This window comes from Octodon degus, unplaced genomic scaffold, assembly GCF_000260255.1.
Source record: "Octodon degus isolate 3935 unplaced genomic scaffold, OctDeg1.0 scaffold00110, whole genome shotgun sequence".
Taxonomy (NCBI): domain Eukaryota; kingdom Metazoa; phylum Chordata; class Mammalia; order Rodentia; family Octodontidae; genus Octodon; species Octodon degus.
Genome location: NW_004524686.1, coordinates 8,589,102 through 8,602,066, shown reverse-complemented (window position 1 = coordinate 8,602,066; position 12,965 = coordinate 8,589,102).

Genomic DNA, 12,965 nt, shown 5'->3' with positions numbered 1-12,965 from the left:
CGCAGCTGTTAGAACAGATTTAAGATGTAATTATGTACTCTTGGGAAAAGAGTTCTTTCAAAAACAAGTGTCTTGTCATACAGGGAATATGCAACTGATCCCCAGAATTAATGATTTCTACCATAAAAATAACCTTAAAAGAAGACAAATGATTTATTTTAATGTGACAAATAAGTGTTCTATTTTATTAGTATGCATAAAATCTGATCCTATAAGTTTAGAACTGGTGATAAAGATATAGAATTGGAAATGAAGTTTGATTGTGGTTCATGTAAGATCTAAACAATGCTCATAGCAAATTGATATCGCTTTTAAGGAGATCATATCCATTTTAGTAAAGAGGTTGAGTGTTCACCATATGCAAGTACACAAAACACATCTTTATTGTACTCCTGTGTTTGAATGAGTATAATCTGGAGTTAGTTGTTACCTTGATTTTAAGCAGCAATAACATAATACACTGTCTTTTCAGAAGCTCAGTTATATGCAGAGTAGCAGAAAGATTTTGCCATCAATATTTAATGTAGCTGTATTGATTTTTTAAAACTGGAGAATGCAATCATAAGCACTTTCAAACCACATGTGGTTCATATAGAGTTTTTATGTTCCCAGAGTTTCCAGAGAAAAATTCAGTCTGCTCCAACAAACACCTCTTTGAGGATAGTTTGGTACAGCACAAGGATGTGTAGGAAACCAAATTTCATTTCTAAGTACAACTGACACCATGAGAAATGGATTCAATTTTCCCTGGGGTAGTGATGAGTATGGTATATAAAGGCTTTAAACAGAAGAGAGAGGTTCAGGTTGAGGATCACTAAGTCTGCTAGTCCCCGTCCCCAGGGCCATCATTCTGGGAGTTTCCTTTTCAGACAAAATGAAGGCATTGTAAACCTAAATGAAGCCTCAGGTCCTCAGGTCAAATCTTGTTGAGATGTAGTCTTTAAGCATTCTCTGAGCATTGAGGTGAGTGTGCACTTTTTTCCAGCAAGAGTTATCTTTGTGAATTTCAAGTGCTATGTCATGCTGCTACAATAGGGCAGAGTCAAATGGACTTTAGGGCCAGAAGGCAGAGTATTTGGATATGTACAGTACTAGTAAGGTGCTAAATCTGGCAGAAGTACTGTGGGATCCAAGGGGACAGCCCACTCTATATCTTTCATGGACATCTTCTGCTGCCTTTTTAAACCTGCTGTTAGGTAATAATTTGCATGTGCGTGTACACACTTGCATTCCACTCCTGTTCTTTTACAACTGAGGTCACCAGAGCCCCAGAAGGTTGGCTTCATTTCTTTTCTTTTCTTTTCTTTTTTTTTTTTTTTCGGAATGGGGGACTGAACTCAGGCCCTTGCGCTTGCCAGGCAAGCACTTATTCTCCTGAGCCATCTGCCCGGCCCCTTCACTTCTTTTTCCTTTTTTTTTTTTTTTTTTTTTTGGTATTCTGAGGTAGTCTTTTATGTCTTGTGTCCCTTTCCCATGAAATCTTCAATTCTTTTTAACCAGAGTTTCTGAATATTTTCCTGTTTGTGCCAATTTCAAGTGGGTGATCCATCGTTAGTCCACATGAGCAATCTGAGAAAAGATAAGTCAGTAAAATTTGTCAGCAGGAAGTTCACATCTAATATTTTCATTCTTCCTTCCTCTTTTCATATTTTTAGGAAAGGGTGTACAGGGTATTCAGGGTCTCACTACTAGATTGGACTCATAGTGATGCACCTGTTTACAGCCTCCCAAGAGCCGGGATTACAGGCACACGCCACCACAACCAGTCTTATATTCTTTTTTTATAAGACTGTACAATAATGATACTATTACATGAATTAGAATGTCTTCTTCAGTGAGCTGTCCATCTCCAGAGTCATTCAAGCAAAGGCAAGAAGTGATTCCTATGTTTGATGGCAACCTGAAATTAGAGAATTTTAAAGTACCTTTTAATGATTTTCTTTCAGAATTTTGCTATGTTGGGGACCTTAATAAAGGAGCAATTGTTTTCATAGAGCATGGGGAATGCAGGAATTGCTAGGAGAGTAAAGAAGGTGTTGAAGATGATGGAAAAGGAACTCGGTGCAGCATAAATGTCTGTTTCAGCAACTGCCTTTCAGGGAAGGAGTCACATGCTGGCTTCATTTTTGTTAATGATTTCACTTGCCTAACAAACTGAATATGGGAAATGGGCTAGAAACTAACATTTGTTGAGTACTTTGTATATCCAAGGCACTTTAGGCACTTCATATTATTTTATTTGTGACTTATAAGACTTGTAGTAAAGTCATACACATGTAAATGCGAAAATTAGAGCTTCTGAAAAGACAAGTCACAAGTGCAGTTCAGTTAGTAAAAGGAATAAGTATGGTTAAAATACACTGTATTGAAACTACATCCCTGGTGTGAAACTAGTGTGTATAATAGGGTAAAGAGGGTGTTGGGTTTTCCCATTAATGAGACAAAATACTCAATACCTACAAGCTGAAGAACCTAAAGCTTATTTTGGCTCATGGTTTGCTGAGGTTTCAGCCCATAGTCAGTGGGCTCCAAGGCAGAGTGGCCCATGGCAGCGGGGCATCATGGAAGAGAAGCAGTGCATTGCTGGTCTTACTGGAAGCAGCAAACAGCATCACTGAGACTTCCTTTCTCTTTTATTCCATCTGGGTTACCAGCCTATTGAATGGTGCCCCCTACACCCTGGGTGTGGGTTTTCCTTCAGCCACACTCAGAACTATGCTAAATCAGTTTATTTATCACACATCCTTAATCTATAGTCATGCACCCTAGACCCTGTCACCTTCTAAAAGCCACCCCTATGAGCACATGAGGTTTTGGGAGGACATCTAAATACAAGCTATAACAAGGGATATGATTAAACTATGTTATGCACATATACAAATTTACCAAAATGAAACACTTTTAATCTGCATTAAAACACTTTTGATACAGAATAAAACATTTTTAATTTAATATATATTAATAAAAATGTGAAAATAATAATCAGTCTGCTCAAAAATTTCCCTAAAACAACAGAATTGGAAAGGCAATCTAGGTGTGTCTGACTCCACAGCTGTGCTGTATCTTCAGCAATGTACTTCCTCAGCATCCCTGCCTGCCATCTCCTCTTAGAAGTTTCCCAATGAACAAAGTCAGGAAAGCAACAAAAATAGGAGAATCTCTTTGTCATTTTCTTGGCAAGCCCTCTGATTACTCAAAATTCTGCACTAAACTTGGACCAAGTGATAGCATTTGCATAGTGTCTTCATTGTCTCCTCCAGTCATAGATGACATGAAGAGGGTAGAGCACAGTCTTCAAAAACATCCTTGTAAAGACCTCTCAGCACAATAATCATTCTTTAATACAGCAACCATTGCCAAATTTCTACTATTTTGTTTGGTGAAGTTCTGTATAACTTCTATTTTTTATTGTTTTGTATTCCCTTTAGATAATAAAAAAGAAATGAAAACAAGGAATATTCTTCTCAATCTTTTTTCTTTGTCTTTTCTGAGGCAGGGTGTCACTATGCAGTTCAGGTTGTCCTTGAATTCACTGTACAACACAAGCTGGCCTCGAACTCACAATGATTCTCCTGCCTCAGCCTCCAGAGTGCTGGGATTACAGACAAGTGCCACCATGCCTGGCCACATTCTTCTCCTTCCCACTGCTGCTACTGACAACTGTTAAGGAGAAGCTGAATGAAAGTAGTATATCTTAGATCCACAGTTGGCTGCACCTGGTGCATGATTTCAGTATTGCTAGTCTCTAGACAACATTGTGCCAGGAGTGGTGCTATGTACTGCAATCAATTCAGTGAGAGAAAAACTCGTCATTTCTGCCCTTTAGCAATTTGCAATCTAGTGGAAAAAGGCAGATATTAGTTAAATCATTATGAAAGATAACTAAACAGTATCCAAGAGGTGAAGAACTACAAAACAGGTAAACATATGCAGAAGAATCAGACCTAGCCAAGTATCTGTTAAGGAAATTATGATTCAGTGGAAACCCTAAAAATATGTCAGTTAAACAAAGGTGTGGAGGGAAGAGAACTGCAGATTACAGAGAGCACCAGGGGTAAAACCACATATAAAGGACCTCAAGTGTTGCTCAATGATAAAATGTTTGTTTAGCATGTGAGAGATCATGGATTCAATTCCTGAACTAAGAAATAATTAAGAAAACAAAAATTCTATGTCTTTTTCTAAAAATAGAAATCCTAATTTAAATACAATATAATAATCTTCCCAGATCTTGAAAAGATCTCTCAAAGTCTCCTAGTGAATGTCTGAAACAGCAAATAACACAAAATCTTCTACACATTATGTTATTTCTTATATATGTAAGTGTATGATAGCTTATTAAGTTGATAAGATTTAACAACAACGATAATAAAATAAAAAAAATGATTGTGATTACTGTACTAAATTGCCATCATTGGTACTTGTGTAATGTGGAGACACTGCTATACAAAAATCAGGACTACTTGAATATAAGCTCTATAATATTGAAACAATTGATCAGGTAACTTAGGTACTTGTGACTAGTAGGCAGGCAGCTTATGTAGCATGACTATGCAGGACGAAAGGATTATTTACTTTCTGAGCAGAACAGTGTGACATTCTAACATACTACTCAGAATAGTGTGCAATGTAAAAGTTACAAATAGTTTATTTCTGAAAATTTCCATTAAATATTTTTGGACCAACCTGACTGCAGATAACAGGAATTGGAAAATAAAACCACAAGATAAGCAGAGAGAGGATTATGTATATAACATAAACAAGTCAGAGCTACTCCAGCAGAAGCTGAAGTCAGGCCCAGTGTGTACACTTTCTATTCATCCTGCCTACCAACTACCCAAGCCACAAAGCTAACGTCATAAAACACATTTTCAAAGCCTTGTTATAGACAATAGTGTGAGTTTTGGGAGACAGACACATTAGGTTCAAATTTTGGCCTCTAAAGTATTGGATTTTGATTCTGAGCTATTTACCTAATCTCTCTGAGTCTCAGTACCCTTATGTTCAAAGAGCAATACTTATTCCATAATGTAGGTTTGGAAACTAAATACAATTAGATATTTGTCACGGTTTAGTTCAGTTCCTGGCAAAGGGCAAGCCCCTGGTAAATGTTTGTTCTCTGTCCTTCTTTTCCCCTTTCAGATGTGTCTTCCATTCTCTTCCTTCTGTGAGATCATCCCTCATGGCATCAGTAAGAGCCCTTAGTCACAAGCAGCAGAAATGAACCATTTGATTATGTTATTCAGAAAAGAATTTGAACTCCACCTTAGCAGGCCTACCCAGAAGGAGGCACAGGACTGGCAGTCTGTGGAGTACAATGGGCCTTCTCCACCTTGGCAGGCCAGTGGAGCCCATTGGACAGGATTCAACTAGAAGGAGCTGAGCAAACGAAGCAAGCCAGGTCTTCCAGTTGAGTTGGAGTTCAGTAGATCTAGACCCATTGAACTGAGGCATACACATGGACCCAGCTGAGCCCAGACTGAGGCCCATTCAGACCTACAGGAGCATCCTCATGGCACAGAGATGGCAACAGGTAACTGGCGTCAGTTAGTCTGCCTGTAGGACACAAGGTGCATGAAGCAAATGTGCCAAGATAGAACTCAGGGGGGCTAATTTAACACAAATACCGAACTTAAGATCTGGTTAGTTATACAGCTATATTGTTTGCTCCTATGTTCTAAAGTACAAACCCATTAACTATAAAAGTTAGTCAATTTCTAAATCTCACTAGTAATATTACTATTGCTATTTGGACTACTGTACATGGGAAATAATATATGCATTAAACACACATTATCCCTTGGGTGTTACTATTGGGTGGTGCTTGGGTAATAACATCAGCAAAGCACAACACTGAAGGACAGAGGACACTGCAAAGTGGAAACCAATATTGCACTCTAAATCAATAGAGAAAATAAATTATTTTTTTGGAAAAAAAAGAACAAGAATCTCTGACACAGGACACATACCTAAAGAACAGACTCTTTTTCCCCCATAATTTTATTGAGAAACAAATAGCAATGAGACAGTTTCAAATCAAATTGGTAGGACAGTTTCAATAATTAACACATTGCATACATTCTTCCTAGTGGTTAATTGCGGTATAAGATGCGGACATAATATCCTATTCACAAACACTATTAGAACAAATCCCTCTATTCATTAAGAGAATGCAACTATATATCTATCCTAACCATTTTGAATACACAGATATAAAATGGAAATTCATCGGTAACCCCTTTTTTGGTTAAGTTCTGTTATTTGAATATTATAGGTGTGTTAATTCATCAAAATATTCTAAAAGAGTCCAGTAGTCCATAATAGTATTGGGTCTTGCGCTTCACTGACACTGTCAGAAACTGTTGACCTGAGTCCCCTACAGCTCAATATAACAGCATGCTTTACATATATTTCGTTTTTATACTTTTCTGCTGGATGGTTAAGACCAAGGAAAAGCAGGACCTATTCAACAGGAGTTGTAGCTTTTGGGTCTGATAAGGTCAGTGAAATCCCTTCAGGATTTATCCTGAGATCCTGTACCTCAGATTGTAGAACCTTTGTTACTGTCAGCCATGTGGATGAGTCATGGCCATTGCTTGGCCAACGTGTTCTCTGTGAAAGCCTGAGAGAATGTGTCTCTCCATGTGACTTACCTTAGGCACATTCTACAACATCGATCACTTTCCTCTTTGGCCGCATAATCTCCTTAATCAGAAAATTTGGGACACTACTGAGTTACATGATGTGACAGTACAAGTTCTCATATGTCCTGAGTCTTAATTGAGCTTTTAAGGCTAGGGTCAAAATGTTGGCTTTTCTTGTGGCCTTCATTTTTCTCTAATTTTGGTCTGGAAACTTAGGTTGTTAACCATCCAGAAGACAAGCTTATTGTTATTACCATACAACCTAGGCTGTTAAACTTAACCTCACTATCTGTCTGAATATCAAAAATCTTAGGCATAATATGGAACAGGTATTTTTCATCAAGTATTTGTGTGTTGAACTTTAATTCCTTACAGAATATGATGAAAAAAAACATTTAAAAATTAGAATTTATTTTAAAAATAGGCATAAAGAATTATATAATTCTTATGTTTACACATAAGTTCAAAATTCTAACCCTATACAAACTTGAAGCAGGACAGTCCCACAGCATTCCTTTTCTTATCTCTTGCCTTCATTCAACACCCTCTTGTTTTTAAACAATCATCTACCTAAGAGACAGCACAGCAGCAACCGGCATGTCATGATAAGCTGGCCATATTCAGAAGACCAGAAAGACAGGTACTCCAAGCATGAAACTACTATTATAGCTCACCATCTTAACTGCAGTATCTTAGTTCACAGGTATCAGTATATATAGTTAGTCAGGGTGAGAATCTTTCCAATTAACTGCTAGATTCAAAAATCTTCTGGAGATTCTCAGGATCTTTGCCTTGCCGATCTTGTATATATAAATGTATGGCTTGTCACTGTCATGTTTTCTATCTCTTCTCCTTTCCCTCTCTTGATTAGTTAGTCATCGAGTTCCTGCTTTCCTTTTACCTTTATTATAACTTTCTATTTTTATTTCTTATTTTGAGTTCTTATACTAGGGAAACTATATGATATTTACACATGCATGTCTAGTTATTTCACTTATGGATATATGTTCAAGTGGCATCCACTTCAATATAAAGGCTTCGAGTTTATCATTATTTATAGCTGTGTAATACTACATTGTGTAAAAATACCACATCTTTTTCAACCATTCCTCAGGTGATGGTCATCTTGGTTGCTTCCAAGATTTGGCTATCACAAATTGTGCTGCTATAAACATAGGCACACATATATCCCTATGATATGATGTTTTCAGATCCTCTGGGAAAATTCCCAGTAGAGTAATAGCTGGTTTGAATATGATTTCCAGTCCCACTTTTTAAGCAACAGACTCTTTACAGAGAGGATTTGACTGTGTTGCAGCTACCTACTATCAAACCTTCACAAATAGATATCACAGAAATAAAAATAAAAAGTTCTCTCTGAAATATAAAATGACTAAAAGAAGGAAGGAACAAAATACATCCTAAGGCCCGAGGCACACCCAGAACAACCCAGGAGTCAGCAGCATAGAAGAAATTGGAAGTCACATACCTGAAATGTATCAAATAATAGCAACTGCAGTAAAGAAACAACTGTAGCAGTGTATAGAGGAAATTAGGTGAGAAATAATCTCATAGGTTAAAAAATGATAATGATAATGAAAGAATCACTAAGGATTACTAAAGAAGATACTGACAAAAAAGAGGAGAATAGAGAAATGATGGAAACCTTGAATGATCAATACAGAAGAGAAATAGAATGCATGAAGTAGATTCAAAGGGATATGCAAAAAATAAAAAGCTCCATTAAAAATAGGCAAAACCACTTGAATGAATGTGAATATAGACTTCCAGACCTTGATGATACCATTGCATCTAGTGAAAAGAGCAGGAAAGAGTTCTTAAAAGCAACTAAGATCAAGGAAATAATAATTCAACAGCTGCAAGATGATGCCAAGATGAACAACATAAGACTAATAGACATCAATGAGAAAGAAGGACAGAAGCCAGATGGCTATGCAAGAAAGCTAAAATTCATACAGATAAAAATCTATGGTCTTCCTATATTTAAGATCTAAACCAGGGATCAAGAAACCCTTGTAGTGGACCAAAAGAGTTCTAAGTTTTTAGGCCACATACTGTCTGTTGTATAGTTTTCCTCATTATATTACTCTGTGTGTGTGTGTGTGTGTGTGTGTGTGTGTGTGTGTGTGTTTTACAGATATTTAAAGTAGGGCTGGGGAGGTAGCTCAGTGGCATAAGTGCTTGCCTTGCAAGTGCAAGGTCCAGGGTTCAATGCCTGGTGCCAAAAATTTAATAAAGTGTAAAAATTCTTACTTTAATTTTACTCAAAAATCTAAACGTTAAAAATCAAAAATATAAATCAGGCCATGAGTTGTATTTGGACAAGGAGCCTTAGTTTAAGAACACCTGAAATAGAAAATAGAACCTGGCCTGTTTAGAAGAACAGAAAAGTGAGAGAGGAATCCTAGAAATAAACTAAAGAAGAACTAAAAATTCTAATCGTTAGTTTTCTGGCTGGCTTTCTGAACTACACATGTACAAGGCAGGCTTGTTCTAAATATTGCAAATAAATCTAAGGTAATCAACCATATTTGTAGCTCTATTTCATTGCAAGAAACACAGGGTCTTAAATTTGAGTGCAGTCAACTCTTGATTAAAAGTAATGAGAGTTTTCTTTAAGTTGAAATATATGGCAGAGTATCTGTTATGTATTATTAGTAATGAATAGGAAAGATACAATATTAATATATGAGAAAATACTATCAGTACTCATGAAAAAAGCCAAGCAATGGAGACCAACTTTAACTGTGCCTACATGGTGGCATAGGAGACAACATTTTAAAGCATTTATTTCATCTACACTCAAAAATCTAAATAAAATCCAGGCTGACAAGATAGCTCAGTGGATTAAGCAACTGCTTAGTGAAGTTAAGGGATTGGGATTCAATCCCTTGCACTACTTGTTGTGCCGGCCCCATCCCGGGGTTTACTGAGAATGACTGAGACTGGGTGTGGTGGCACGTACTTGTAATCCCAGAGCTGGGGAGGCTGAAAACAGGAGGAGCACTACAAAGTGGAACGACATGGTGAGACCCTGCACAAAAAAAATGAAAAGAAAAAAAGATTGTCTTCATAATTAATGAATAAATAGAAAACTTAGGCAGATAAATTGAAACTATGTTAATCACAAGGAAATTCTATAGCTAGAAAACTCAATTTCTAAAAGAAAACCTTTACTAGATGATGTGAACAAAAGACTGAAAGTGACAGATAACTAATCAGTGAATGTGAAGACAGACCCATGTAATCCAAGTTGAAGAAAAAGGCAATCAAAAGAACCTATTAGCATAGACCTTGCCATCATATACTTGAGTAGTGATATAGATAGATAGATAGATAGATAGATAGATAGATAGATATAGATATAGATATAGATTTATAGATATAGATATATAGATATAGATATAGATATCTTACTGACTTCACAAAATACACAAATACAAAAGTTAGGATGCTATGAACAATATAGGCAAAAAATTGAAATGGACTCATGTCTACCAATACCAAAATAAACAAAACTGGCCAAGAACGTATGGAAAATCTGAATAGGTCTATAACAAGCCATGGAATCAGTCAACCTAAATCATTCCAACAGAGAAAAGTCTTGGATGTGACAGCTCCATTGCTTAATGCTATCTCATTTAAGAATTATCTTCTATCTTCTCAAATTATTCCACAATACAGAACACGAGGAAACACTTTTTAACTCACTATATCAATCCAATATTACCACAATAGCAAAGTCAAAGGTAACAAAAATTACAGACTAATATCTTCTATGAATATATATGCAAAAACTTTCAATGATATGTAGAAGTCTGATTTATACCACATATTAAAAAAATTTTGTGCCATGACCAAGTGGAATTTATGCCACGACTTTAAGGTGCAACATAAACTAATCAGTTCATCTAATACACCACACAAATATAATAAAAGAATAAAACATGTTCTTTTCAAATGATGTAGTGGAAGCAATTGACAAAATCTGGGAACATTTTAATATAGGAAAGAGATAAGGGGACAATACATGGAAATTTATAAATAAGAGAAAAGGTATTTAGAAAAGCCCAAAACTTTAACCAAAGGTGAACTGATGTAAGCTTTCCGTTTAAGATCAAGAACACAGGCCCATCTCTGACAAAACTAAACAACAACAAAAAAAGGATACAAATGAAGAATTTTGTATCTGTATGTACAAAATAGGATAGATACAGAACTACTTTCTCTTAGTTCAATGAGAAGAAAGATTTGTACTACTAGTGTTTGGACAGGATATCATGTCTGCATCTTGTACTATGAATAACCACTATGAAGACAACAATATGCAATGTATTAATTATTGAAACTGTACTACTAATCGGCTTTGAAACTGTCTCCTTGCTATTTATTTCTCAATAAAATTAATAAAAAAGATGAACAAATTGAAAAAGAATGAATAAATGTATCTTTTTTTAAAAAAAAGAACAACACAGGAAGCTTGTGCGTACTACTATTGTGCAACATTATACTGGAAGTTTTAGCCAGAATATTTAGGGACTAATGAAAATTAAAATCTTCCATTTCAGAAAAAGAACAAGATATCCGTCTTCACAGACAACATGTGATATGTATATGTATGAAAACTCCAAGCCAACTGTAATTGTTATGTATCATAAAAATGTGTGAATAAAAACAGAAATATATTCACACTTAAAACCTATTAGAGGGGAACTACCTGCTCGGGCCTCCCTCCTGTCCCTCTCTTGGACAGGAGCTTTCTTTCTCTCAATAAATATATTTTTCTCATAAAATAAAACTTATTAGACATCATGAATTAATTCAGTACAATTAATTACAAAAATCAACATAAAAATCCATTGTATTTTTGTAAAATAGCAATGAACAATCAGTGAAGGGCAAAAAAAATATGATGTGTAGTTGCATCAAAAATAATAAAATGTTTTGGAAAACATTAATCAAGGAGATATAAGACTTGTACATTGAAACCTATAAAATATTGAAAGAAAATTAAGGGATTTTTGGATAATTGGAAAAGTTTGTATTCATGGATTAGAATACTTACTATTCTTAAAATGAGAATTCTGCACAAAGCAAGCTACACCATCATTGTAGCCTTAAAACTCAGACATTGAGAAGCTGAACCTAGACTAGGTGTGATGGTGCACACCTGTCATCTCAGCACATTGGAAGGCTGAGGCAGTCTGATCACAAGATTGAACTCAGCCTAAGCATCTAAGGAACTTAGTGAGACCCTCTCTTAAATAAAAACTCACCCAAGTAGGAAGTGTGGCTCAGTGTGAAGGTTCTGGATTCAATATTCCATACTAAAAATAAATAAGCAAAATTAAAGCTTATTATGAGATTCCTTTGAAACTGCAACAAGAACCTTTACAGTGATAATGATATTGAAAAAGAGCATATTTGGGAACTGACATTTCTTAATTTCAAAGCTTGATACAATCTTCAAGGATCAGAAAAGTGTGGCACCGGTATAACAAGACATCTCAATAAATGGAATAAAATTGAGAGTCTGGGAATACACTCAGACAGACAACCATGGCCCATTTAGATTTCAAAACATTGGAGAAATATTTCCTTTAACAAATGATGCAGTAATTGTATTCCCCCACAAAAAAATAATGTTGGATCCATTCCTCACAGCAGATAAAAGAAATGGCTCAGACAGAGGAGTGTCTTTTATTCTTTTTCTTTTTTCTTTTTTTTTTTGGTATGGGACTAGTACTCGGGGCCTTGCACTAACCAGGAAAACACTTATGCTGCTGAGATATCTTGTCATCCCTAAAACAGTGATTTAAGTTCAAGAGCTAATGATATGATTTTTTTTTGGTAATTAGTACAAGGTCCACAAAGTCTCACTATAAAAGTCTCACTCCACGGAATTGTAGTGATTCTTCTGTTTTCAGCCTCCCAAGGGTTGGGATTACAGGAGAATGTCACCACATTCGGTCTCAGTTGCTATGTGTGCACACCCCGCAGGTAGCCAGAGCTACATTGTGGGGATCGAACGCTGGTCTCTGTTCCTTCCTAAGGCAGGTGCTTTAATCCGTTGAGCTATCTGGCAGGCCTGAAATTCTTTTTTTTTTTCAAAGTTTTATTGATAAACAGACAGCAATGAGACAGTTTCAAATCAAATCGGAAATACAGTTTCAACAAATAATACACTGCATATATTCTTCTTAGTGGTTAATTGCTGTACAAGATGCGGGCTTGTGATCCTATTTACAAACATCATTAGAACAAATCATTCTATTCATTAAGAGAATGCAACTATATATC